The following is a 10,351-nucleotide window of genomic DNA, read 5'->3' as shown; positions in this document are numbered from 1 at the left end:
GCCTCCTTTAGCTCTCCCTGACCTGCTTTTGAACCCGCTAATCCTGTCCGAACTCTCGCCCCGCGGCGATCCTTCGCCGCGGCCCGGCGCGCTAATTCCCACTGACCCCGCGCCCCGCCGCCTCTCTCCACTCTCCAAGCTTTGAAGGGCGGTGAGGGCGTCGGCGAGGGCTTCGGCCTCGGAGTACCGTGCGATGCGGTGCGGGTTAGGATCGCCCTTGCTCCAACCCACATTCACGCCCTCGGACCAAAGCAAGCAGTCTTCTGTTGCAAACATTCTCTCCTTTTTCTTTGCTTTCCCTTAGTTTAATTCGTTTCTTTAAGAAACCTATCAGATCCACAGAGATAAAAATTTTAGGTAACATACTGAACTGCCGAGGCTGTGGGGAAGCGGACACTTTCGCAAGAGGCTGGCAAGCGACGAGGCCGCAGAAAGGGTAAGCAGGAGTGAGACTACCAGGGAGCAAGCGCCTAGCGCGAGCGAAGGCGGGAAGAGGCAGGAGGAAGAACAGAGGGACAGTGTGACCTCATTCCTGTTTTTAGGTTGGGGCGGGTATGTCTAAGATGGGGCAAGAATTTGGGGCTTCTGGGATGGGGCTGAGGATCTGGAGAGACACCCGCTTGTCATTTTATAATCTTTTGTGCTGGTTAGAGGGTTTTTTTTCCCCTCACACGAATGTTTTCCTTTAAAAAAAATTAAAACTGTTAAAAGTTAATGAAATTAGTGCACAACATACACACTTATCAACAAAAGCCCCCACACACGCGCGCGACCGCGAGTGCGCACACAGCCAAGGCAAGGGGCTGCATGTTTGTTTGGTGTGTTTTGTTTGTATGTTTGTTTTGCCTTTTTTTTTTTTTTTTTTTTTTTTAGCCAACTGAACAAGAGAAATTGTGTTCCCCTTCTTGGATTTTCCTTTATTACAGAACCACTATGGCTGCCCGAAAGCACCTCTTTAACGGGAATTAGTTTCAGAGGCCATTTTCTAGTCACCAAAACAAACCTGTGCTTAGTCACTGGCTGGTCTGTGCATCTCAGCAAACCATCAACCAGGGGGAGTGACCCCTCAAGATCAACTTCAGAGGTCCCCTACCATGACTCCACTTTGGGTTTCACTATCCAAGGGAAGGTTAGCCGTCTCCAATAATGTAGACTCCCCGACTGTGGGGATTGAGGTCTGTTCAGTTCAAAAATGTCCCCTAGTGCCTGGCATTCTGTCCAGAAATAGTAGTAGCTCAATAAATATTTGTTGGAGGAGGGATATTCCAAAGAGTGTGCAGCAGCTCCTAGAGAATCATTCCCAGTGGATATAAATTCTTAGCAACATGCGGGGGGAGGGGGGGAGTGGTAATAGGACAGGTGCCCTAACGGACTATCTGGAGGGGGCCCTGGCTAGTGGTCAGGGTGTTCCCAAGATTCCAACAAAGGCCCAACAGTCATCCAATGTATGCTTAGATGCTCTAATCTGGACCTGCCTGACCCAGAGAGCAAGGAAGCTTCAGGTGGAGAGGTAAGGGAGTCCCCAGAACCAGGGTAACTGCTGAAGGGGTACCAGGCATCATGCTTCCTCAGCTTCCCTTTCCCCAGGGTAGGCTGGAACCCACCCTCAGGTGATGCTGATGGCAAACGATCTCTTCTTGGGACAAGGTTCAAGACTAGCGTGTTCCCTGGTGCTGCGACTTGGGACTGGGGTGGTTGGTGACCCTGAATGTGCAGCATGGCAGCAAGCATAGCAAAGACAAAAAGGAACCATGTCTACAGGGTAAGTCACTATGGGCAAGCTCCCTGAGGCACAAAGTAGGGGAGGAACAAATGAGCAGCTGTCCTAGATGGAGGCCTTGAAACAAAACACCTCTTCAGACTTATTCTAACAACACTTAAAAGATTGTTTTACTAGATTCGTTTGAATTACAACAACCCACAAATTCAAAGGGTGTGAAAGGATATAAAAGCCACCATTGCTGGCCTCCAGGCTGCTCCCCAAAGGTAGCCCAAGGAGCCACTCCTGCTTTTTCCAGGCCAGGCCTGGTGCTAAATGCCTGGGAAAGGGTGGGGGAGCCAGGACACCACCTGCGGGGATCCCCCTGTCTCCAGGCTGTGGGACTCAGATCCTTCTGGGGCTCACATTGCCATTCCTTCCTCACCTGAGCCATGGACCTGGGCCTTGGGAAGGGCTCTGGGCTGGCTGGGGTTCCCCAACAGGGAAGAGAAAAATCTAGCTTGACAGCAGAGGCAAGAGTGGTTCTTTAAACACTGAACGCTCAGCAGTGTCCATGCCACTGGATGACTGAAAGCGAGGTTCAAGTCCAGGTTGCACAGCCCACTGTCTTCTCTGAGCTCAAGGTTTGCTTTTGAGAAACACGAGGTTGGATGAGAGCAGCAGATTTGCTATCTAGAGGCCTTGGCGGTGAGTTGTATTTCTACAGCACCCCCATCCTGACTTTACCTAGGCAGCTGGGGTTGAGGGCCTGGAATCTGGGCTCCCAACCCCCAGGTCAGACAACCTCCCCCTGTCTCTTTGGGCATGGCTAACCTCTTAGTTCTTTCATCCATCCAGGAGGAAGGGAAAGGCGGACGAACTCCTGCTACCTATGCGCTCTGGCTCTAAGCCTTAAGTGATAAAAGCTTAAATTTTCTTCCCTCCAGCACCCACTGAGTGCCAGGTACCAGACAAAGTGCTCTACACAGATTAACTTACCCCTCATAACAACTCCAGGAGTTTGGTACTAACATTATCCCCATTTAATGGATGAGGACACTGAGGCACAGAGAGGCTAAACAACCTATTAGCAACCAGGTAGTGGTAGAACCAGGATTCTAACCCAACCTAGTTAAGAGTCAAAGCTCTGAATCTTTACTACAGAGCCTAAAATTCCTACAAGCCCCCCAGTCTTGCCATCCCCTCCTTACTGGACAGGAATGGAAAGGAAGCTTCTGGAAGGTGACCCATTAGCTTGGGACATACAGCCAATGCATGGCCCATCCCTGAGACTCACTATGCTCCTCCAGCTGCTCCCAGAAAACTTCCTACCTTTTCTGAGCTGCCAGTGGAACACCTCGAGCCAGGGGTGTACCCATACTCTCACACAGGTAAGGTAGAAACCACCCAAATGTCTATCAGTAATGAATGGATAAACAAATATGGTATAACCATACAATGGAATGTTATTCAGCCATAAAAGGAATAAAGTACTCATATATGCTATAATATGAATGAATCTTGAAACAGTATGCTAAGTGAAAGAAGCCAGACACAAAGATCAATTATTAGATGATTCCATTTATGTGAAAAATCCAGAATAGGCAAATCCATAGAAACAAAGTAGATTGGTGGTTGCTTAGGGCTGGGGGTGGGGGCGGTGGTAGAAAGTTGGAGTGATAGCTAAAGGGTACAGGTTTCCTTTTGAGGTAATGAAAATGTCCTAAAATTCACTGTGGTGACAGTTGCACTGTACATATGGACATAAACTATGTATTTGAGTGTATCTGTGAAAATACTAAAAACCATTGAATTGTACAGTGTGTGAACTGTATGATATTTAAGTTATATCTCAATTAAGCCGTTACTAAAACAACAAAACAAAGCAACACATAGTAAAGCCAACCACAGTCAACTCAGCTTCTGCTCTTTGAGAGTCTGCACCCTCACACTCCAGGTTTCTTCTGGTCTCTGGAGAGGCCACAGCTCTCCCTGAAGCTGTCAAGGCACTGTGTCACTCAATCTGAAAGTCCCCACCCCAGCCACCAAGTAGTGCCAGCCTGGGGGAGTCCAGTGTGTGAGTTTGGGGGGAGCCCAGTTCTCAGAGTGAAGTGAGAGACAAGGGAAGAGATTTTTGCCTTAGCAGGGCCCTGGGTTCCCACACTAGGGGTTGAAGCCATACAAACTAGGTATGTGACCTCGGTCCATTTCCTTCTCTGCAGAAGGGAGCAACCAAGTCCCACCCTAAGGGGTGTCCTGACTCATTCATGATAGTATTAGTGTTGCACATTTTGGGGCACTTAGCGCTGTATCTCTCACTAGAAGACAAATAACATGTCAATTGATTTAGAGAATGATCCAGACAAAATCAGAGTGTGGTAGGAGTGAGTGAATTTTGTTTGTTAAGAAAGAAGGAAATTTTTTTTTTTTTTAAGATTTTATTTATTTATTTGAGAGAGAGAATGAGGTAGAGAGAGCATGAGAGGGAGGAGGGTCAGAGGGAGAAGCAGGCTCCCTGTTCAGCAGGGAGCCCGATGCGGGACTCGATCCCGGGACTCCAGGATCATGACCTGAGCCGAAGGCAGTCGCTTAACCAACTGAGCCACCCAGGCGCCCCGTAGAAGGAAATATTTTTAGAAGATACTCTCAAGTCTCAGGTTTTTTTGGTGGTTTAAACTCCGCACCTGGCAGGGATGGTAATTTCTGAAGAAAGATGAGTAAAAGTGGGTGCTTCTGCCCCGGCAAGGAGAAGGCTGATGGAAAGTGGGGGAATTTGGGAGAGGGGAGGGAGAGCAAGAGCTATGGAGGCTGAGGGGCTGGGGTGCAAGACCACACCAGGGAAGGGAGGAAACCTGGAGAACCAGAAGGTGAAAGGAGGCAGAAGGAGGGTGAAGTAGCAAATCATCAGAGAAGGGGCAAGGAAGAAAATTCACAGAGCACTGCCAGGGAAGAGGACTAGGAAGCCAAGAAAACTTTGGGGGAAATCTGTCTAGAGGAAAGCAGAGGAGAAGATTAGCAAATCAAGAACCCCCCCCACCACCACCACCAAGCCCCTGTCCTAGAACCTGAGGACACCCATGCCTGTGTTAGTGGCTGACTCTCCCTCCCACCCTGCCCAGCCAGTTGCCTCCTCTCTCACCCTTGGGTGGCCTCTCCTCAAGAGAATCCCTGAGTCCTGTGGGGGGGGGGGGCTTTTCAGATCGTGTTGGACACCTGCAGGGGTTGGGTCCAGCTGTATCCTGGCCAGGCCTGTTCACCCTCTCTCATCCTCCTACCCCCAAATTGCCCCCACCTTCCAGACCTCTGCTGGCTTCCCTCCTCCCCCACCCACCCAAAGTCCTGACTGAAATAACCATTTCTCATTCCCTGGATTACTGCATACAGACCACCCAAGACCTTTGCTCCTGGCTTTCATCCAGCAGTGTCTGCTTCCCCTACCCTTAGCCCAATGCAGGGGTTCCCAGCCAGGCTTCTCCTGGAAGCCTTTCAAATATCAAGAACGCACTGGGGATCTGATTTGAAGTCATTGGACCTGAACTGAAGCCATTTGGTCTGCAGCCCAGCACTATGATTTTTTTATAAGTTATCTAGGTGATTTAATAGTGGCAAGTTGAGAAATCCTTTGCCTCCTCCTTTAAGCCTTCCTGGCACTGGTCCTAGGCCAGAGTCAAGGCTACCCGGCTGGGATCCCTGCCTACGCAGAAGAGGGGACAAAGCAAAGCAGGGGAGTGTTGCCTTGAGAGGCAAAGAAGTGGGGCAGGAGCTGGGCCTTCCCCACCTCACCCTGCACCAGCCCACCCCAGCCCAGCTAACTTGGGTTCTCTGCCTTCCTGCAGAAGTGACCTCTACCCTCATGTTGGGCACCTCTAGGGTCCAGAGGGTCTGCTCCCTGCAGAATCCTCAGAGGGCAACACTGGCGTCCAGCACAGACAGGCCTCGGGCATCTTGTGTTGCCTGAAATGAGTCAGTGACTGAGTGCAGTGCCTGAACCTGCAGGCAGCTATCTATCTAGGAGGAGCCTACACCCCGGAATTTGAGGAGCCTCACTGTGCCCCAGCACCTCTCCCACCAACCCCAGGAACAGCGTGTCTCACCAAGAGAGCAGCCCTCCTTGGGTTGCAGCATTGCTTCTCTTCTCAGAAATCAATACATTTTATTGTTTTTTTACAAAAATAGCAATGCTCGTTGTAAAAAAAACTCCAACAGCACCCCATCTACTTTTAAAATGTCAATTCCTTCCTACCAGAGAGTGGGACACGGGGTCCCTCTCCAATGTGCCAGTACAGAAGTCTGGCTCCCAGGCACATGGGGGTGGGGTATAGACAATGTTGAGGAAGGAAGTGATGCACAGATTTTTTCTGCCACCTAGGTCTTGTGCTCCCCAGCTGATTCTTCAAGGAGTGTCCTTCCCTATTCGCCAAATCCCTAGCTCCCTTCAACTGCAGCAGAATTCCCTATCCCAGGAGTAACAGCTGGGGGCCCGAAGAATGCCACCCAGGGTCTCCCAGGGACCTTTGTGTGGGACCCCAAAACCAGCAAGAAGAATGATGGACAGGAGACCCAAACAAAAAGGGGGTGAGGCAGGGCAGAGGAACCCAGACCTCCTGAGCCTCTAGGCCTCAGGGAAAGGACTGGGGAGAAGCACAGGCTGAGAGAGGGGAGCAGGGAGGTAGAGAGGCGGAGGAGAAGTACAGGAAGGAAGCCAGCTGGGGAAGGCACCTGAAGAGGCTGCAAGCTTGGCCCAGGCACCAGAAGGAGCAGGGCTGAGCTGAGCTCAGGGGTCCAGGTCTGGAGAGTGGCCTGAAGTGCTTGCCTGAGCACCCTAGGAATACAGAACAAGGAAGAATAACCAGATCCAGGATGGGGCTCCGACTTTCCAGGTTCTGAGCACCAAAGGGGATGCTGAAGCTCCTGCCAGAGCTGCAGGACCACTGTGAGTAGAGGACCCAAGGGCTTGGCTTTGAGATACAGGGAGCTCCTGGGGGACCTGAATTCCAACTCCCACCCAACCATAGGCACACCTTGGCTCCCCTAGAACCCAGGACAGGCGACACACTTCTGATCCTAAACGGCCTGCTGCCCAGCAGGGTGGGGGTAGGGAGACTCTTTACCCATACAAGTTGTTGGTGGGGGGGGTACCTAGCTCTCAGAAGGACAGAGGCTCAACAAGTCAGTCTCACTCGCTGAGTTGCTAGAAGGCCTGGTGAGGGTGGACGGGGAGAGCCTGGAGGGTCCCTGGAGAAAGACTGGATCAAGCCCATACCAGGAGAAAAATCAGCAAGAATTAGAGATGGCAGTTAAGCAAGGTGCTAAACAAGGTGAGACTAGAGGGAGGACAGTCTTCTTTCCCCAACTCAGGCCATTTTGGAGAAATCCTCTGGAGACCTAGTGCTAAGGAGCATCTGAAGAGAGCTGGGTCGGTGGAGCCCTTTCCTGACTGGCCGTCTCCCCACTCCTACAGCTGAGCAGAGGACATGGACCACTATGTGGCCAGGGAGCTCCTTGTGGCAGAGCCTCATGGGACTCCAGCCCAGGACACAGCAGCTCACTGTAACCAGACCTGCTCATCCTGCAAAGCCGAAGCCCACTAATTCCCTGGGACCAGCTGAGGCCAGGACAGAGACTGATGGCAGGGATGGAACCTGGGCTGTGAGCTGTGGAGGCTCTGTGGGACCCAAAAAGGGGCAGATCAACACCTGGGGTTTGTCTGCACTGGAGCCCTGGCAGGGTCAGGCCACAGGGAAAGCAGTTTAGGCCATGGCCCCGCCCCTGTCAGCTAGGACTCCCCTCCCCTCTCCCCCATACACATCCCTCCCACTAAGGTTCCTGAATCGCTTTACAAGGTTGTGTAGAAAGACAGAGGATTTTCCAGGTTCCTAGGATCTTGACCCGGTTGAGACGACAGTGAGACGGCGAGTGTAGACTGGCAGTGAGAGCATATGGCATAGGACACATAGGTCATCGGTTCACTGCCGAGTGAGGAATCCCAGATCACAGTGAGTTTGTGCCAGGCGGGCTCAACATCCGGAGCTCCGCATGTCCTGCTTAGCCTGGGCAGGAGGATCTCCCAGAACCAAACGCATCCCAACATGTGAGCGTGCACACGCACTCAGCAAGGCCAACCCTGCACACCCCTGCCACGTGGCCGTACCCGGGTACAGGGGCACCCAGCTTTCCTCACCCAGCAAGCTCAGGAGATAGAACGACAGGACAAGGTCTCCAGAGAGGAAAGAATATGGGTGGGAGTGGCCGGGCACAATCCGCCTTCTGGGCTAAGCACTGGGCCGCCCAGGAGCCTGGATGGCCTGGCAGGCATCTTGGCTGGGCCAGAGCCCGGATGGGAGAGTAGATCCAGCACTGCCTTCCCCCAACACACACACACATCCACACACGCATGGGACACACTCTCCGCCTCAGCGCGCAGAAGCCCTGAGTTCCTCACTCGATAGGACCGGGCACGATCTCCCGGCCGGGGCCCCACCTCCAGGCCTGGGGAGCTGAAAGAGCCCGACGCCCCCGGGACGCCAAATCCCATCCCGCAAAGAGGGAACGGGAGGAAAAAATAAATAAATAAAGGGCGGGAGAAAGAAGAAGAGTGGGACCTCCCAAGAATTAACCCTCCTCCCTTGCTCCCTGCGGAGCTGCCCGAAGCTAGGGGTGGGGAGGCGGCCGCAACTGCCTGGGTCCTGGGTCCGCGGGATTCTGCCTCTCCCGGTAGACCCGCCCGGATCCCCCAGGAGCTTGCGGGTGTCCGGAAGCCCATCCGTGGACCTCGGAAAAGTTCGCCGGACAGAGACCCGGAGTTATTGGCACTGAGAGACGTTATTTGTGGAATGAAAATTGAAAGGGTAAAAACAAAACCCGGCAGGGTTCAGCAGGGGCTGTTCTATTTTTCTTTGAACAGAAACTGGGGCCGCCCTGTGGCCGGCAGAAAATCAAGAGCTTGGGGGCCGGGAAGGTTGGAGCCTAGTGTTTACTTTCTGCTTCTTACATGAATAATAAAAATAAGTAAACTTGAAAGAGTCAGAGAGGGGAAAGACTGAAATGCAGAGCGAAGGCGACCAGCGTCCGACTGGGCCGGGGTGGAGGGCACCCTGGCCCATGTGGGGGTCACTGAAGAGTTCTGCCGCCCCTCCAGCGCGCGCCGCCTGGGTCGTTCCAACCGAGCTCGGATCTGCGGGGTCGCACTGCCTAGGTCCTCCTGTAAGTACAAACTTCCTTCCCCCCAGAGCCCCAGGGGCCACCAACCGTCAGCACGCAGAGCTGGTCCACGCTGCTCTCTCCTCTGCACACCCTGTCCAGCACCCCCACACCGTCCTGCGCTCCCCTGCCCTACCCAAAGTACCTAGTGGCCAAGTTTCTTTCTTTACTATCTTCCTGTTAGTACTGAGCAGCAGTCCTCCTCCCCTGCACCCTTTACCCTCCCCTCTTCCTACCTCTCAAACCCTTCACCAAGGCACTGTTAGTCACTCAATTACGCAATTGGGGCGTCCAGCCCACCTCGCCTTCTGCTGGGGACATTTGAGATTGGACAGAAGCACACGCACACTGGACACACGCTAAGGCACCGACACACGCAGTCACATAACGGCTCGCCCAGTCATGGAGGCGGCACCAGCCACACACTCAGCCGCGCCACAGCCGCTTACCCCAGCACATCCATGGGCCCTGCCCCCGAAGACACTCATTCAGACGCCCGGACAGACTGGAGCACCCTCGCTCACCCGAGCCTGCGGGCCGGAAAAGGAAGCAAAGTCTGTAATGACGGCGCTTTAGCGGAGGGGTCACCGGCCCTCCCGCGCACACACACCTTGTACACACATCTTCGCTGAGGTCTCTCAATCTCTCTTCGAGCCCCTTTCTGAGTCAAACGAAGGGAACGAAGGGCCTGTCCTGTCCTGGTGCTGTCAAAGGAGAAGCTAGAGTCGGGCGAGCACGGGCTCCGTAGAAAGTGCTGGGAACCGGGACGCCTCGGAAGGCCGAGCGCTCTGCCCAGAGCCCCCCACCGCTTGGCTTCCCAGCGCAGCCGGCTTCTAGCCGCGCTCACCTCCGCGCTTCGCTTCTCCCACCCCAGGGCTGGGGTAGGGGGCAGCTCCACGGCGGCGGCAGGGTGGGGGTGGCACAAGGAAACGCCCACCTGCTACCCCAGTCTGAGGAGGCGGGCCCCGCGTGAGGGCCTCCGAGCCGCAGGGGAACCCGGCGTTCTCTGCCTACCAGTCTCGGCCTCACTCGACCCTGTTGGCTCCTGGCCCCGGCAGTCTATCTGCACGTGTTTTCTCTGCCCCGGCGAGTGCGGGTCACTCCGTCACTCCCCTGGCCTCACTCAGGTTCATTGACCACATTCCAGGCCTTGCTCTCCCAGGAGCGCCAGGACTGGCCTGCGGTCGGTGTTCGTGAGTGTGGGTGGAGGTATGAGTCTGGGGGCGGGGGTGGAGCACTGAACCCCAGGCCCGAGTCCCTGACTCCAGCCCCCGACCCCGCCAAGCGCCGGAGCAAGGCCAACCTCCTTTCTGCTTGGTCTCTCTAGGGTGGCCTTCCTGGAGCACTATGGTTATTGATCCCTCTGAAAGAGCCAGAGCGCGGAGCCGGCGCTCCCCCGGGGACGAAGGGAGTGGGGAGGAGAGTAGGCGAGGGTTGGGGGAGGGAGTTGAT

Source organism: Phoca vitulina, unplaced genomic scaffold (genome assembly GCF_004348235.1).
Source record: "Phoca vitulina isolate PV1807 unplaced genomic scaffold, GSC_HSeal_1.0 scaffold12, whole genome shotgun sequence".
Taxonomy (NCBI): Eukaryota; Metazoa; Chordata; class Mammalia; order Carnivora; family Phocidae; genus Phoca; species Phoca vitulina.
Note: the sequence above shows the minus strand (reverse complement) of the source record.